The 16919-nt window shown below is 33.5% G+C and overlaps 1 long non-coding RNA gene across 1 annotated transcript; it reads right to left on the bottom strand.

Moving 5' to 3' along the window:
• Positions 1-1522: 1522 nt before the first annotated feature.
• LOC132748941 (uncharacterized) lies at positions 1523-7941 on the bottom strand. The gene is made up of 4 exons (XR_009628338.1): positions 7812-7941; positions 4535-4645; positions 4196-4333; positions 1523-1828 (listed from the first exon to the last, which is right to left on the bottom strand). It is a non-coding gene; the product is annotated as an uncharacterized LOC132748941 (long non-coding RNA).
• Between the last annotated feature and the right edge of the window lie 8978 nt (positions 7942-16919).

Genomic DNA, 16919 nt, shown 5'->3' with positions numbered 1-16919 from the left:
CAATTTAATTTAATTTGCATATTTTGTTGTTCTGTAAAACACTAAAGCAAATAATTAATTAGGACATTTTTTTAAAAGCTTTGACCAGGACTGATTGCTATAATCTTTCTTTCCGAAAATGTTGTTTATATACCTTCTGTCGTCTGAAATTCTTCTAAAAAATGAGACAGCTGCCAAACAATAATACAATTCAATGTGGTTAAATTGAAAATGTTTGTCACTTATTAGCCACTTCAGATTTTTCTGTCCGATTCATATTCGTATAGCAATTTAACTTTCAAAATAGTAATACAGTTGGTAAAATGTTCCAGTTATCAGAAAAGCATTTCAGCATAACAAATTAAAACAATTCATTCTATACTTATAATTGTAATATTGCAAAAAAATATTGATGAAATAAATGCGTAGTTTCATTTCCCGTATTTTTACTGTCAAAGGTTATATTTCTATTCAGTGAAACATATTTTCCTTTTTTCATTGGTGTCTTGCAGGACGTCTTGTTGCTTGTGGTATATGCAGCCGACCAGTTGCAAGTAACCATAAAGCTCTAGAATTTGAGGCCTGCTTCAAATGGATATACATTAAGTGCGAAAATATCTCCCCCAAGAATATATTAGACTTGCAAACCGCCCAGATCACTGGGCTTGCAGCCAATGAGACAATTTTATATGGGTTTATATGATTATACATTAAGACAATGCTTACCTTCATGAATTATAACTCGATCAATTCAATTTAATTTAATTTGCGTAAATATTTATTGTGTTGTTTTATGAACAAAACTTAAGCAATTAATTAATAATATTTTTTTTTTTAAAAAGCTTTGACATTCAACCAGGACTCACTGCTTGAATCATACTTACTGCGAATGTTGTTGATATACCTTCTGTCTTCTGCATGTCTTCTTGAAAAAAGGAGGCAGCTGGCAAAATAATGATACAATTAAATTTGGTTACATTGAAGCTGTCTATTACTTATAAGTCACTTCAGACTTTTCTGTCTGCTTCATATTCGTATAGCAATATAAGTTTCCAAAATAGTAATACACTTGACAAAATTTATCAGAAAAGATTTGTAGCATAACATAGTAAAACAATTAATTCTATACTTAATATTGAAATATTTAGAAATATTGATGAAATAAAATGCTTAGTAATATGTCTTTTCACTGTAAAAATTTATATTTCACTGCTTTGAAACCTATTTTCCGTATTTTCACTGGTGTCTTGCCGGATTTCTTTCTCCTAAATTCAGCCAAAACACAAAACTAAAGAGGAAATCTTTAAACAAAGAAAAACGTACAAAATAAAATAATGATGATAAAATAAATATACATGATTTCTTTTTACCTTGTCATATACAATTATCATATTTCACTCGTGGCTACCGCCGCTCATGATATATATTTATTTTTATAACACTCAATGCAAATACATCATGTATGTATAGGAAAAAACTAAAATATCCTGTATATATTAAATATATTTTCGTTTTTTTTTTAAATGATACTAGTATAGCTTTTCTGATAAATAATTGATACAAGCTGTGTTTTATTTTTGTATGAAAATGTTTCGGAAACACTCACATAAAATGGAAATTATATCTATAGTTACGTAAATCTTCAATGTAGTACTACAAAAACAAGTAATATAAAATATGTATGCATGTTCAAGAACATTTATATCCGTTTGATTAAAAAAACAACAATAGAAGCATTTTTATGCTTACGCTTTTGGCTGCGAAATATATGAAGACGACGATTTACGTCGATTATCAGTTGTTTAAGATTACCACGAACATTGATGAGATTTTGTATTTGATCACAACTCTAAATTAAGAAAAGAAACAAGATTGCATTTGAGAAAAATGCTATGCCGCCGCATTAATACAACACTGAATAGTAGTATAGGAACAGATTTTTTTGTTTCTATACAATTGAAGATTGTCATAATGCATAGATCCCTCACCTAACGAATTCTTATTATCAGCTTTGTGTTTAAATCTATTGTTAACTCAATAAAAGACCAGAGAAGGAATATATCAATGCACTTGAGTCTAGTGAATTTGGTGGTGAAGGTCATATTTCCCACAGCCTAAATTTCATGACTACATCAAAGGACAACACAGTAAGACACTTTGTCGAAACCTAGGTCAGCTGATATCAAAGTTCACTTTACATCTTAATCCGTGCACATGGTTCAAATTTCATAGCTGTACATCAAAGGACAAGAAAGTAGGTCACATCATCACAATCTAGGTAACCTGATATCAAAGTTCAATTTTACAACTAAAACTGTGCACATGGTCAAAATTTTATTGCTGTACATCAAAGGACAAGAAAGTAGGTCAATGTCCCCTTGGGCAAGGTAAAATTTTGACCGAAGGGTTTAATTCAAAACAATCTTGATACAGGTCCACCAAACAACATTTCAAGTCAAATATTTAAGCTGTAGCTTTCTCCCATTCAGAAAACATTTGTTTTATTTTGTGTACATAATGAGAATCACTGCCCTCGGACAGGGCCAATTTTGACACCAGGGGAAAAATTTGAACAACCTTGGTAGAGGACCTATAGATGATATTATATAGCAAACATCAAAGGTCTATGCCCTGTACCTTCAAACAAAAATATTTTTGTATTTTTTTTTACTATATGTACATAATGAAAATCAATGACCCCCGGGGCGGAACCAATTTTGACCCCAAGGCTATAATTTGTACAATCTTGGTAAAGGTTCACTTTGCAAAGTCTCATGCCATATATTTAACCTCTAGCCTTTGTCAATTCAGAGAAGAAGATTTTTAAGTTTTTACAACTATCGCCTCTGGGTCAGGGCAATTTTAACACTAGGGGCATAATTAAAACAACTTTAGTAGTGGACCCATAGATGATATTATATACCAAATATCAAAGCTCTAAGCCTTGTACCTTCAGACAAGCAGATTTTTTTACTGTATGTCTATAGTGAAAATCAATGACCCCTGGAGATGGGGCCAATTTTGACCCCAGGGCTATAATTTGTACGATCTTGCTAGAGGTTCAATACACAATGATTCATGCAAAATATCTTAACTCTAGCCTTTGTAAATTTAGAGAAGATGAGTTTTTAAGTTTTTTCTATAAACATATAAGGAAGACCTATGGCCCCCGGGGCGGGGCTAATTTTGACACAAAATTTTGAGGCAAAATTGGAACAACTTTGATAGAGAACCTATAGATGATATCATTTAACAAATATCAAAGCTCTAAGCCTTGTATCTTCAGACAATAAGATTTTTTTAATGTTTTACTATATGTATATATTGAAAATCAATGACCCCCGGGGCGGGGGCAATTTTGACCCCAGTGCTATAATTTGAACAATCTTGCTAGAGGTTTATCACACAATGTTTAATGCAAAATATCTAACCTCTAGGATTTGTCAATTGCATGTAGAAATTTTTTTAAGTTTTTACTATAAGTTTGTTTTATATACATATAAGGAAAACCAATGACCCCCATGGCGGGGCCGATTTTGGCCCCAGGGCTATAATTTGAACAATCTGGGTAGAGGTCAACCAGACAATGCCTTATGCAAAATATCTAAGCTCTAGGCCTTTTGGTCTTTACAAGAAGGTATTTTAAGTTTTTACTATATGTACATATAGTGAAAATCAATGACCCCCGGGGAGGGGCCGGTTTTGACCCCAGGGCTATAATTTGAACAATCTTGGTAAGGGTCTACCAGACAATGCCTTATGCAAAATATCTAACCTGTAGGCCTTTTGGGTCTTTACAAGAATGTATTTCAAGATTTTACTATATGTACATAGTGACAATCAATGACCCCCGGGGCGGGGCACACGCGAACAAACAAACACACACACAAACACACAGGTTAATCGCTATATGCCACCGCATCGCAGATGCTGCGGTGGCATAAAAATATGGTATATTTCTGTTTCTTTGTACTTATTATCAAACAATTTGAAGACAACAATATTATTTGAATGTATTGGGCAGAATCTACAAAAGGAACATTTTTTTAAATTGTTAACAATTGTCAGAAATAGCTAAATGTTCGTTCAGCTTAAAGAACTACATCAAGTCTTAAACACTTTAAATCTCATATTGTAATATTTATTTCATGCATTTAAGTACAAAGAATATATATTAATTTCGTTTATGAAGGCGAATCAATTATCGTAAAATAACCTCTTGTGCTTGATTGGTTAGGTTTCTCTCCTTCAGCATTTTGATAACCCCAGAGAGGGTATGTACCTGTTTCACCAGTCGTACAGCAAAGTTGGTAAATGGCCTAAATTGTGTATGCATCCTTAAGTTACGCTCATGCTAAAAAATGTTAAAAACATTTTGTTGTCAATTATTACAATTCCCTGTTTATGAAACTTGTATATAATTTATTTGTTGTCAATCATTTCATTATGTTAACTACATATTATAAATTAAAAGTTTTAAAAACACTTTGGTCACTATTGTGATATTCAACGTAATGAATTGAATTCATTATGACAAGTAAAAGAAAATACGAACCTTTTTGTTAAATTTTCTGACCGTTTTCCTTGCCATCTTGTTGTGTTGAGATTTGGAGAATCACACTTCGAGTACAGAAGACGCAGTACTAGTTCTACTTTGCAGACATTTCTTGATTAAATTTAAATTTAAGAATGACTAACCTGTATCAAGTTTATATTTTAAAGACAAAAAGTGAAAACAAAAACATAATAATGTAACTCATCTTTTACAGATTAAGTCTATGGCCCATGTTTAGATTATTTATTCTTGAAGAGTGACGAGCATAAATGGTTTTGCCCATTTCAAAAGAAAAAAAACAACAAAAATTATGACACTTATGTTATCTACTTACTTCATTTCAAACAGGTGTTTTCAATTTGTCAAAATATTTTTTTTCAAATCTATCAGATAAGTAATAAGTACTTTGTCATTTTTCAGATTATTGCGTAGACAGTCAGAACATTCAAAAAGATAAATTGATTTAACGCGACTCAAGTTCTTAAAAATCAAATGAAATTGTTTGATGTCCGTTACTGTCATTTCTCAACAGATAAAATGTCCGTTACATATTGAAAATTTCAAAGTTGCTACAATACATCCACAAATGAACAATTTAATACGAATAATAGTTCAACCACTTGTGTCAATAAAACTTTGGCGTCTGTTATCAATGTCGTGTTTGCATTTAAGTATTGAACCTGTGAAGTTCATCGAAATTAACTACATCGAGTAACATTGTTAACCATGATAAGAATATCTGCAAAGCGCAGGTCTGACGTTCTTTAGGTAAATTAAATGTTTATTTCATATGAATTTTACTTTTTGTTGTCTGCTTTTCATCGAGTTAGAAGATAGGTAAAAATTTGACAAAATGATATTTTTTAAATTAGTAAAACTATGTGTAAAACCAAGGTTTGAATTTCTTCTGGTCAGTATTTGCCTCGCTCAAGGGTTGACACATTTCAGTTGTTTAGTTTTTGCAATTGTTTCAATTATGATTCTCGTTAATTATTCTATTTTGAATAAAATCTGCCGCTTCAGTTCATATCGTATCGTCTTAGTATGTAAAACAATGGTGCTACTGTAAGAAACGTTGTTTTTTTTTAACAAAGTGCAGATGCAAAAGATCTGTTACCTCTGTTGTGTTACATTTTAACATTTCAGATTGTGTACAGTTTTGAACCCTGACATACTCCCCCGCTATAGTTAAATTCGTACTCGAATTTGTCAGAGTTACAGAGCAATGTGATTAACTAACTAAATAGAAGTGACTAAACAACACTCCTTCCCAAGTTATTTCTCTCAGATCTATGATGAGTCATTTAATTTTAGGTAAGTATCCAATCAATTTCTATCGTGACTGGATAATGGTTTCTAAAAGATATTTCTAAATTTCAAATAATATTAGAAAACTAAGCATGAAATGAATTGAATTAGTTTTATCCCGTCAAAACTAAACGCTCTTTAAAATATGAATTCATTATATTTGTATTAAAATTTTCTTAAATTGCATACCAGTTTTATTACAGAACAAAAAAAAAATCCAATCAATTTGCTCAACTTCATTAAAGATTTGTTTGGAATCGTAAAAATTTGAATGAAATTGAAATAAAGTTATAATTAAGTTGAGATAAATATAATTATATCAATTAGAAAGATGATAAACGAAACTCCTCATCTTGATCTTTTTCCCTGGTAAATGTAAAACGTAAAAATATAATTATATCATTAAACAGCAAATTAAATCCCGCACAAACAATTTATTGCCACTTTAGTCATTACAAAAACAATATTTGACACCTTAAATAGTAGGTGTGAAAATATCAAATTTCCAAAATTACCCTTACGGAGATGATGTATAAACTGTTTTTATGCAGAAATGGTCTTATCTGATCTTGTGCATTTGAAGTAATGGGTTAAATGATCCTATGTATTAAGAAGAAACAGATGAAAGAGCTGATAAAAGAACTAAACATGTTTTACATCGCATTATATGAAAATTTGGTAATGGTCTTATGAAAGAAGTGTATGACCATCTAAACTATTTTGAACACTCAACAAGTTAACCGACAAATTCACAAAATTAAAACAATCACTTATTCATTGAACGAACAACAGTCCGAATATATGAAAGTTTGTGTTCCCGACGATTGACCTTTTAAGCCTTTTATGTGGAGGACCTACTAGTAAAACACAAAGACGTTGCTGACTAGTTCTAGAGGGCCCACTAAAACCATTGATCGCCATGATACTTGTACTTCCTCTCATAGTGTTATCCCTGTTATCCATACAACCCCAAAAATATGTTCCCAAGTTGTATATTCATGTAAAAACATTACATAATTGTCATAGAATTAAAAAAGTATTTCATGATAAAAGAATAATAAACAGTTAAAACTTTAAAAAAAACTGTTGAGAATGAATTTACATAGACAACAAACTAATACAGAGTCACTTCGTATTCTTAAGGTAAATAAACAACTTAATATTAAGTGGAAAATTTAATATGTTTCCCCGCTACAATTCTCAAAACGATTATCACTTCAGAGATTTAAAAACAATTATTCCTCAGTTATGAGCATATTTTTTATTGAGTTTTACGTAGCATTCCAATAAGGAATTATTTGATGCATAAAAAGCCACGTGGATATAACATACGATGTTAAATAAGCTAGCTGGATAGCTTCCTCACATTGAATAATCTGCATTACATTTCATGATTCGAACCCACGGAGTGAGGGGAAAGTCGTTTGAAGTCAACGACCCTAACCACTCGGCCACGGATACGCATATTACAGCCTAAATTGAAACACTACACTTTGAGCATGTTGTTGTTTTATTTATTTTTTTTATTTGTATTTTTTTGACAACATTACTACTTTAGGACTTTATATAGAAAATCACTTTTCCATTTGCACAAGTAACTGTTTTCTATCAAACTTTAACCCAAATAGCTCATATAAATTAAAAAGTACCCATAAGTCATGCATACGTTTTACAAATGTATTTACTTTAACATAAATTTTATGATACGCATATTTTGTTTACAAATCAATACTTCAGAAATAAGTAAAAAGCTATTTGATTTGCCGGGCAACGTTGTAGTTTGACGGTTGCCAAGCCTTTATAACGTTACGTAATTGTCTGATCGTAATATTATTCGTTCCTGTCAATAACTTCGAAAGCGTTTAATGAAAAAGCGTATAAACCGTGAACGTTTTTTATATTTTGCATTTCCCAATAAACCTATTTTTATATTTTAAATACATAATACTTAGAGATATTAAATACTTACATTTATACTGAAATATTCTAATCACTGTTGTTTTCCTTTCTTTCTTTTTTCTACCCACTATTTTAAACAGGACGTATTAAACTATCTCTGTAAACCACTCTGATATACAATAAATCAAAGTCGTTTCTTTAAAATATTTGTATTTATTTGTCTTATCTCACCTTTTTTATGCATTGTCAAGTTGTAGCCGCATGAAAGCTGATAACACAGATAACAACTGTCATTCCTTGTTTGTTTTCTTGTGACGATGTGTCTATCGCTGATGGAATTTATCAAAGTTATATCAGGCATGACTTTTCGTAATTTTATCATCTCTGTGTAAAATATGTTGTAGTTATCTAAAATTCTAATATAGGATAAAAAAATTAGCTTTGACTAATCTTTCCCTTAAATATCAAGGTACCCCATATGCTTCATAAACCTTTAGGGCACAGTGAAGGAAATTTTACAATGTTCCTGATTTTCTCTTTTCAAAAAATTCCTTGTTTAGGGACTTTACTGTTATATTTACAATTTAAACATAGAATTAAATGATATGTAAATGTTATAAATTTCGGAAATATAGATACAATTTTCCAAGAAAATAACTCATGTTCTTAAAATGAAGTATGAGCAAAAAACTAACATGTATGAAATGTATCATAAAAAGTACCCATCATTTGTGGCAAAACCATGATAATCAGTGTCAAAAAGGTGATGAAAAGGATAGTCAGTGAGACCGTTTTTGAACAGACTGAAATATTGGCTATTTTCCTTGCATATTATATATAGGCATACGGATTTGATATCAGTAATGGTTGAACTACAAAGGATGTTGGTAAATATTGATTGAAAAACAAAATGATTTAAAAAGATTTTTGATAATATCTGTGTGTACGTAAACTACTTACATAGATGTTTGTCTTATAAAAGAAACAAAGATGATTGTTGGTTCATACCCCGAAATATTTTTTAATCGACATTGCAATAGCTGTATTCTAGGGTATTGTAAGACATGTTTAGAAGGAAGAGAATACATAATGTCCTCTATTTAGGTAAAATTATAAACTTTTTACCGTCAATATGAATAGTCCCATACTTATAGTTAACTAAAAGCGAAACTGTTGTAAGTATCAATTTGGCAAAATAAACATTGTTCCAGTAAACGTTGGAGTAAGTATTTATGAATCTAAAACGAACAAATTGATGCAGACATCAGAATTTATTCGCATTTCCACAAAAATGATTATATCACCAAATGTGAAAAATAAGTTTGTCCGTATATATAATTGAAAAATAATGAGGAAATAGATAAACAAGGAGGTGCGCAATTAAGTAAATCTAGCCCCAGCAAAACTTTTCTACAAAGGACAATTGGTAAGACACAAGGCAGTCAAAGGATCTCAGAGTCAAATACCAACTTATGATAAAATATTTATTGTCACACATACAGCGTCAAATGTAATTTCTCAATAAGATATTATGCTCCCATAATATATAGATCCCTCTATTTACTGTTTATGATGAAACATAATACATAGCATTGATTTTGTACATGTAAAGTCAATAAAAAACAAAATCAAGACAAAGCAAACTTAAACCTACAGTAATTCAATTAGTACGGTTCATACTCGAAATACAACCGTCTGTCATTTTGAACACAATGTCAACAACATAATTCCGAAGAAGTATTTATTCTAAAACATATATGCAATTTGACACGAAATAGTTTCAATAAACAAGAGGGCCATGATGGCCCTAGATCGCTCACCTGACCCATCAAACTCATCCAAACAATTACCTAGACAAGCATTCTGACCAAGTCTCATGACAGGTGAGTCAAAAATGTGACCACTACAGTGTTAACAAGGATTATCCATATTTGAGCAGTGTGACCTAGTTTTTTACCCAGGTGACCCATATTCAAACTTGACCTAGAAATCATCAAAACAAACTTTCAGACCAATTTCCAGGATACTTGGATCAAAACAGTGGCAACTAGAGTGTTAACAAGATTTTTCTAGTTTTAGCTCCGGTGACCTAGTTTCACATGCGATTTCGAACTCATCCGAGCAATTACCTAGACAAGCATCCTGACCAAGTTTGATGATAATTGAGTAGAAAATGTGACCACTAGAATGTTAACAATGTTTTTCCATATTTGGGTGGTGTGACCTAGTTTTTCATCCAAGATGACCCATGTTCGAACTTGACTTAGAAATCATCAAAACAAACTATCAGACCAATTTATAGGATATTTGGATCAAAACAGTAGCCACTAGAGTGTTCACAAGATTTTTCTATTTTTAGCTCCTGCACCTAGTTTTTCATCCGAGATGACCAATGTTCGAAATCATCCAAGCTATCACCTAGAAAAACTTCTTGACCAAGTTTGATGATGATTGAGGCAAAATTGTGACCTCTAGAGTGTTAACAAGGTTTTTCTATTTTTAGCTCAGGTGACCAAGTTTTTCATCCAGGATTACCTATGTTCGAACTCATCCAAGCTATCACCTAGATAAGCACCCTGACCAAGTTTGATAATGATTGAGGCAAAAATGTGACCGCTAGAGTGTTAACAAGGTTTTTCTACTTTTAGCTCCAGTGACCTACATTTTCATCCGAGATGATCCATGTTCGAACTCATCCGAGCTATCACTTAGACAAGCTTCCTGACAAAGTTTGATGATGATTGATGCAAAAATGTGACCGCTAGAGTGTTAACAAGGTTTTTCTATTTTTAGCTCCGGTGACCTACTTTTTCATCCGAGATGACCCATTTTCGAACTCATCTAAGCTATTACCTAGACAAACATCCTGACCAAGTTTAATGATGATTAAGGCAAAATTGTGACCGCTAGAGTGTTAACAAGGTTTTTCTACTTTTAGCTCCAGTGACCTACATTTTCATCCGAGATGATCCATGTTCGAACTCATCCGAGCTATCACTTAGACAAGCTTCCTGACAAAGTTTGATGATGATTGATGCAAAAATGTGACCGCTAGAGTGTGTTAACAAGGTTTTTCTATTTTTAGCTCCGGTGACCTACTTTTTCATCCGAGATGACCCATTTTCGAACTCATCTAAGCTATTACCTAGACAAACATCCTGACCAAGTTTGATGATGATTAAGGCAAAATTGTGACCGCTAGAGTGTTAACAAGGTTTTTCTATTTTTAGCTACGGTGACCTACTTTTTCATCCGAGATGACCCATGTTCGAACTCATCCGAGCTATCACCTAGACAAACATCCTGACCAAGTTTGATGATGATTGAGGCAAAAATGTGACCGCTAGAGTGTTAACAAGGTTTTTCTATTTTTAGCTCCGGTGACCTACTTTTTCATCCGAGATGACCCATGTTCGAACTCATCCGAGCTATCACCTAGACAAACATCCTGACCAATTGTGATGATGATTGAGGCAAAAATGTGACTTCTAGATTGTTAACAAGGTTTTTCTATTTTTAGCTCTTGTGACCTAGTTTTTCATCCGAGATGACTCATGTTCGAACTCATCTGAGCTATCAACTAGATAAGCATCCTGATCAAGTTTGATGATGATTGAGGCAAAAATGCGACCGCTAGAGTGTTAACAACAAAATGTGAACGGACGGACGACGGACGGACGACGGACGGACGACGGACAATCATCGATCCTAAAAGCTCACCCTGAGCATGCTCAGGTGAGCTAAAAATAAAGAATGGCAGCCCTAGATATAAAGCAAACATTCTACGAATACGCTAATGCAGGGTTTGCTATGTATACGAACATTTCACTCGTATATACATGTATAGTTAAAATAAATGCTTAAATTTATGTATTAACACAGAGTATGTTTCACGTTAACTCGACCTTGTTCCGACACTTCTTTGTGTTTTGTTCAACCTTGTATAGAGAACCCACGAGCTAAAGATTCGATGGAGATACAGTTTGACCCGAATAGCGTACAAAATGAAATCATGAATAATCATGTGAGGCCATAAAAGCAATATATACATTTTGACCTCAACAAACAAAACCTTTTACATTGTAATAACGCTTTAGTGTTTTATTATACCGCTGCAGTACGAAACCGTGTTGAAGCTGTAACATGTTGCTAAGTTTTTCATTTCAGTGTTGTAATATTTTTCTTAGCCTTTGGGATCATTGATTCCAACACCTTTAAGTGTTTAAAATTGAGTACCGCTCAATCTGAACGTATTGTTTAATATATGCTTCCGGTGGATCACACTTTATCATTACCCACTAATTAACACAACAATTGTATAAAAAAAAATGTAAGTACAGTACTTACAGAATCATGACAGTTTGTTTTGAAAATTTCAAGTTACTGTGTGTTAAACTTGAACAAATATTCAAGTTTAAAATTAATTTTATAAAATAGATAACAAGATCCACCGCCATGCAAGGCCAACGCTCGCCTTTTTATTTCCTTTTACTAAAAGCAACAAATAAATCATTTAATCAAATATTTTAAAAGAAATTAAAGGAATGAAATTGAGGTTTTTCTGTCTGGCCATACTTTTTGCTTTGTTCCGGTGTGAATCATTTCCATAAATAAATGACAACGTTAAGACAATATAAGTAAAATTCAATCATCAACGTCATTTAAAAGTCAATATCACATCTTAATTATTAAACATGTCCGTTTTGTCACAAGTGTTTTATTGTCCACATATAATTCAAGTCCATACATTTTCAACTTTTTAGAAGGTCTTGTCAAAGGTTTTTGGCCCAGGAGTGAAGAAAACCTTTTTTTTAATTTACCAAGTTTCAGTCTCAACTATAGTAGACATCAGTGAAAATTCAATAATTAAACCTTCAAAGTGAATGTTAAAAATGAGCCAACATTTTTTTATATTTGAATTTGATATATAAAAAGGTCTTATCTTAAAGAGTATTGTGTCTCAATGTGAATTCAATCCATTCATTAACAACACAATTATTGCTAGTTACGACAATAAAAGAAAAAAGTGTATTTATATATATATCGAAGGGTAGATAAATTAATACTAGTAGTGTAAAAGCCTAACAAAATAAATACAAAAAGGAGCAAAAATAAATAAACTACTACCTAGCTATGACTGGTTGCGTTCATTGAACGCCGCCTTTCCTTGTTGATCTTGTTTTTCATGTTTTATAGATTAAGAAGACTAAACAAATAAATTTTAAACACTATCTGAAAAGATATAAATGGCAAGCACATAGATGAAGTAGATAAGGTATATGAGAAGACAAGCTGAACAGAAATAGAAGTCAAGCCGAGTGGATATAAAATACTATATGAGCACATATGGATGACTTGCAAAATAACTGTAATATAAAGAAGAGTAGCAAAATAGATATGTATTCAACACTAGATGACATTTATCGAGATTAGCCTCCTTATACACTAAACTAATAAAAAAGCCAATCCGAATAAAACAAAAACATAGGCCTTATATAGGCAATATAAACATACAGTTGAACTTCGGTAAGTTGAAGTTGAAGAGACTTGTGTAAAAACTTCGACACATAGAAACTTGGCTCATGAATCGGTCTCAATTTAATGTTTTTTTTGTTTTGAGCTTTCGACGTTTACAAGCGAGTAACAGAAGGCGCACCAAAATAAAAGGACGATAACTAAACCAGCTTAAAGTAAATACATCGCGTGTGATTATCACCGGACACCGGGCCACGGAATTTCGCAAACGAAACTGATTCGTACTCTTTCTCGAGATTGAAGGTGTCAAAATAATCGAAGGACTTCGACTTATTTATGGTAAATTGTACTCGATTGTTTTTCTATATGGACCACGATAAAACTTGGACACATCAAAAAATTCGGCACATAAAAATTCGACTCATATATAGGTTTTTATAAAGTAAAGAGGAAACAAATTGGGATATCAAAAAAGAGTTAGAACACTACCTTTAAAATTATAGATGCTTCTCTGAAATACAAGACTATATATATATAGTTATCTAGAATTTACATATGAATTAAACAGGGTTTTCTGTAAATGCCCTTTCGAGCTCATGCCGCACGTAATAATATGTAATTATACAGCCAAGGGTCATATTAATAAGAACAAGGGTGCCATAGTAACAAAATACGCCCGTTTACGAAAGCTTTAGATCGAGATGGGGGCATTATGGATAAGTGTTATCTAGCAAGCAAGTTTTTATTCTTGGCACTGTGTTGTTAAATGAACCTTAAAACAAATCAGTAGGGAAGATATGCACAGGATGTGTGACCTTGACCTTGGTCGCAGGGAACTGAATTTTATGCACGGCACTCAGCCTCACAATGATGAACATTTGTGCCAAATTATATTGAAATCCCTCTATGCATGTAGAAGTTTTGCTCCAGACAAGCGTTTTTCTATGAGCTCTAACTGTGACCTTCACCTTTGACCTAAAGACTTGGTTCATGTGCAGGGCACTACGTCTAATGGTGGTGAACAATTCTATAAAGTAACATTAAAATTCCTCCATGCATGTAGAAAATATGCTCCGGACAACATCTGGATATCTAATCATCTCCAGTGACCTTGACCTTGCAAATATTAACCTAAATTAAATGTGTCACACCTGTAGTCATGAAAGTTACCATTTGTGCTAAACCGTCTCCGTGGTCGAGGGGTTAGAGTTGATGACTTCTAATCCAGTTACCTCTCTGGCGTGGGTTCGATCCCCGGGAGATGCTTTGGTAGTTTAGCGCGGAGGAAGGTAGTCTAGTACTGGTGTAACTCTCCAGGAACGATGGTTAGGAAACTACCCGCCTATATGACTGAAATACTGTTGAAAAAGGCGTAAAATGAAACAAACAAACAAACAAAACCATTTGTGCTACAATCCATCAATAAATGATGACTAAATGGTCCCTATACACATCTTCAAATTTTTATCTGAACTTTGACCTCTATATGTAACCTTGACTTTGGTCGGAGGGATCTGAATTTTGCGTGCGACACTCGGCCTCACAACGGTGAACATTTGTGCCAAGTTATATTGAAATCACCCTATGAATGTAGAAGTTTTCCTCCGGACAAGCGTTTTTCAATGAGCTCTAAGTGTGACCTTGACCTTTGACCTGGAGACCTGGATCATGCATGGAGCAATACATATCATGGTGGTGAACATTTCCATAAAGTATTATAAAAATTCTTCCATACATGTAGGAGATATGCTCCAGACAAAATCTGGATATTTCACCATCTTTAGTGACCTTGACCTTGCATATATTGACCTAAAGTACATGTGTCACAGCCGTAGTCATGATAATGACCATTTGTTTTACAATCCCTCAATAAATGATAATTAAATCGTCCCTATACACATCTTCATATTTTTTATCTAAACTTTGACCTCTATGTGTGACCTTGACCTTGGCCGCAAGAACCTGAATCTTGCGCGCGACACTCCACCTCACAATGGTGAACATCTGTGCCAAGTAATATTGAAATCCCTCTATACATGTGGAAGTTTTGCTCCGGACAAGCATTTTTCAATGAGCTCTGTGACCTTGACCTTTGACCTAGAGACCTGGTTCATGTGCGCGACACTGCTCCTCATAGTGGTGAACATTTCTATGAAGTTTCATTAAAATCCCTCCATACATTTAGGAGATATGCTCCGGACAAAATTGGACGCCGCCCGCCCGCCCGCCAGGGGCGTTCCCATAATACGTCCCGTTCTTCAAACGGGCGTATAAAAAGGCGAATGCATTTATTAAATTAATGACTAATATCAAAAGTCTTACCGTTTCAACGTTTATCAGTTAAATATTTTCAAGGATGGAAAATAAAAAAATCAGTTATCTCCATATCATTCAACTACGCATCAAAACCAAAAACCGGTGTTAAATTGCCGTTAAACAACGCTAGAACCGATACTATTTCTTAGAAACAATATATACTAAGGTAAGGTATATACTAACTTAACATAAAAAGTCATATTTGAAAACAATACGAGAGATGTTTAACATGAATGCAACTGGATCAATTTTCGAAAGTGCTTAAAAAACAGTGCCAAGAGATTAACTCAATCCTTCAAAATACTCACCACAATGCGATATTCAAAATTCAGTCTTTTAATCCAATTTTTAAAAGCATTTTTATAATTTTTTCGAGGTATACATTTAGGACACTGGAAAATAGCCGAACCGAGATTGTTTCGCATTTAATCTTTTCTTTCAGAAAGGTATTTGTTTAGCCTCGGAAATAGGAAAAGGTCACGAGTGGCAAGATCTGGCGAATAATGAGGGTGTGGAAGCTCGATAACCTTCTCCTGTTTCACGTATTCTCGTACAACGGCCTCTTTGTGTGATGAAGCATTGTCATGAAACAACCTGACAGCACAGAGACCAGTTAATGGTCGACGGTGTTTGAAATATTTCTTTAATTTATGAAGGACCTTGTATTTGTAAAACTTGGACCGGTGCTAGGGGGCTTGAGGGAGTTTGCACTTATGCAGTATCGTTGTGATTAATGCTTCCGAGGGATCACTTTGTTTCCAGATTTTGGCATTTACAGATTAAAACTTTGGTACGGCAATTTGAATAGTAGGACCTTGATTGGTTAAGAAAATTACACACATGACCTTGTTTCATGACTTGTTTCCAGAATTTTGCACTTCACAACAGCAGGTGTCAAGTGCTGTGTGGTAGCCGTAAAAAGTTGCCCAGTACTTCACCTCATAGTTGTTATATTTTCTGGTCCTTCGGGATCATTGATGCCAGCACTATAAAGTGTTGAGAATTGAGTACCGCTCAAGCCGGTGCTAGGGGGCGTGAGGGATGTTGCACTTATTCATTATCCCTCATGTACAGACTCAATCAAACCGGGTCTGCAATTCTTATGTTATTATGTTGTGATTAATGCTTCCGAGGGATCACTTTGCTTCCAGAATTTTGCACTTCACAACAGCAGGTATCAAGTGCTGTGTGGCAGCCGTAAAAAGTTGCCCCATACTTCACCTTAGAGTTATTATATATTTTTCTGGTCCTTCGGGATCATCGAGTCCAGCACTTTTAAGTGTTGAGAAATGAGTAACGCTCAAGTCGGTGCTAGGGGGCATGAGGGATGTTGCATTTTTTCATTATCCCTCATGTACAGACTCAATCAAACCGAGTCTGCAATTCT

The sequence above is a fragment of the Ruditapes philippinarum genome, unplaced genomic scaffold, assembly GCF_026571515.1.
Source record: "Ruditapes philippinarum isolate M1 unplaced genomic scaffold, ASM2657151v2 ctg1772_1_1_1_1, whole genome shotgun sequence".
NCBI lineage: Eukaryota > Metazoa > Mollusca > Bivalvia > Venerida > Veneridae > Ruditapes > Ruditapes philippinarum.
This window is presented reverse-complemented; position numbering and strand designations above follow the sequence as displayed.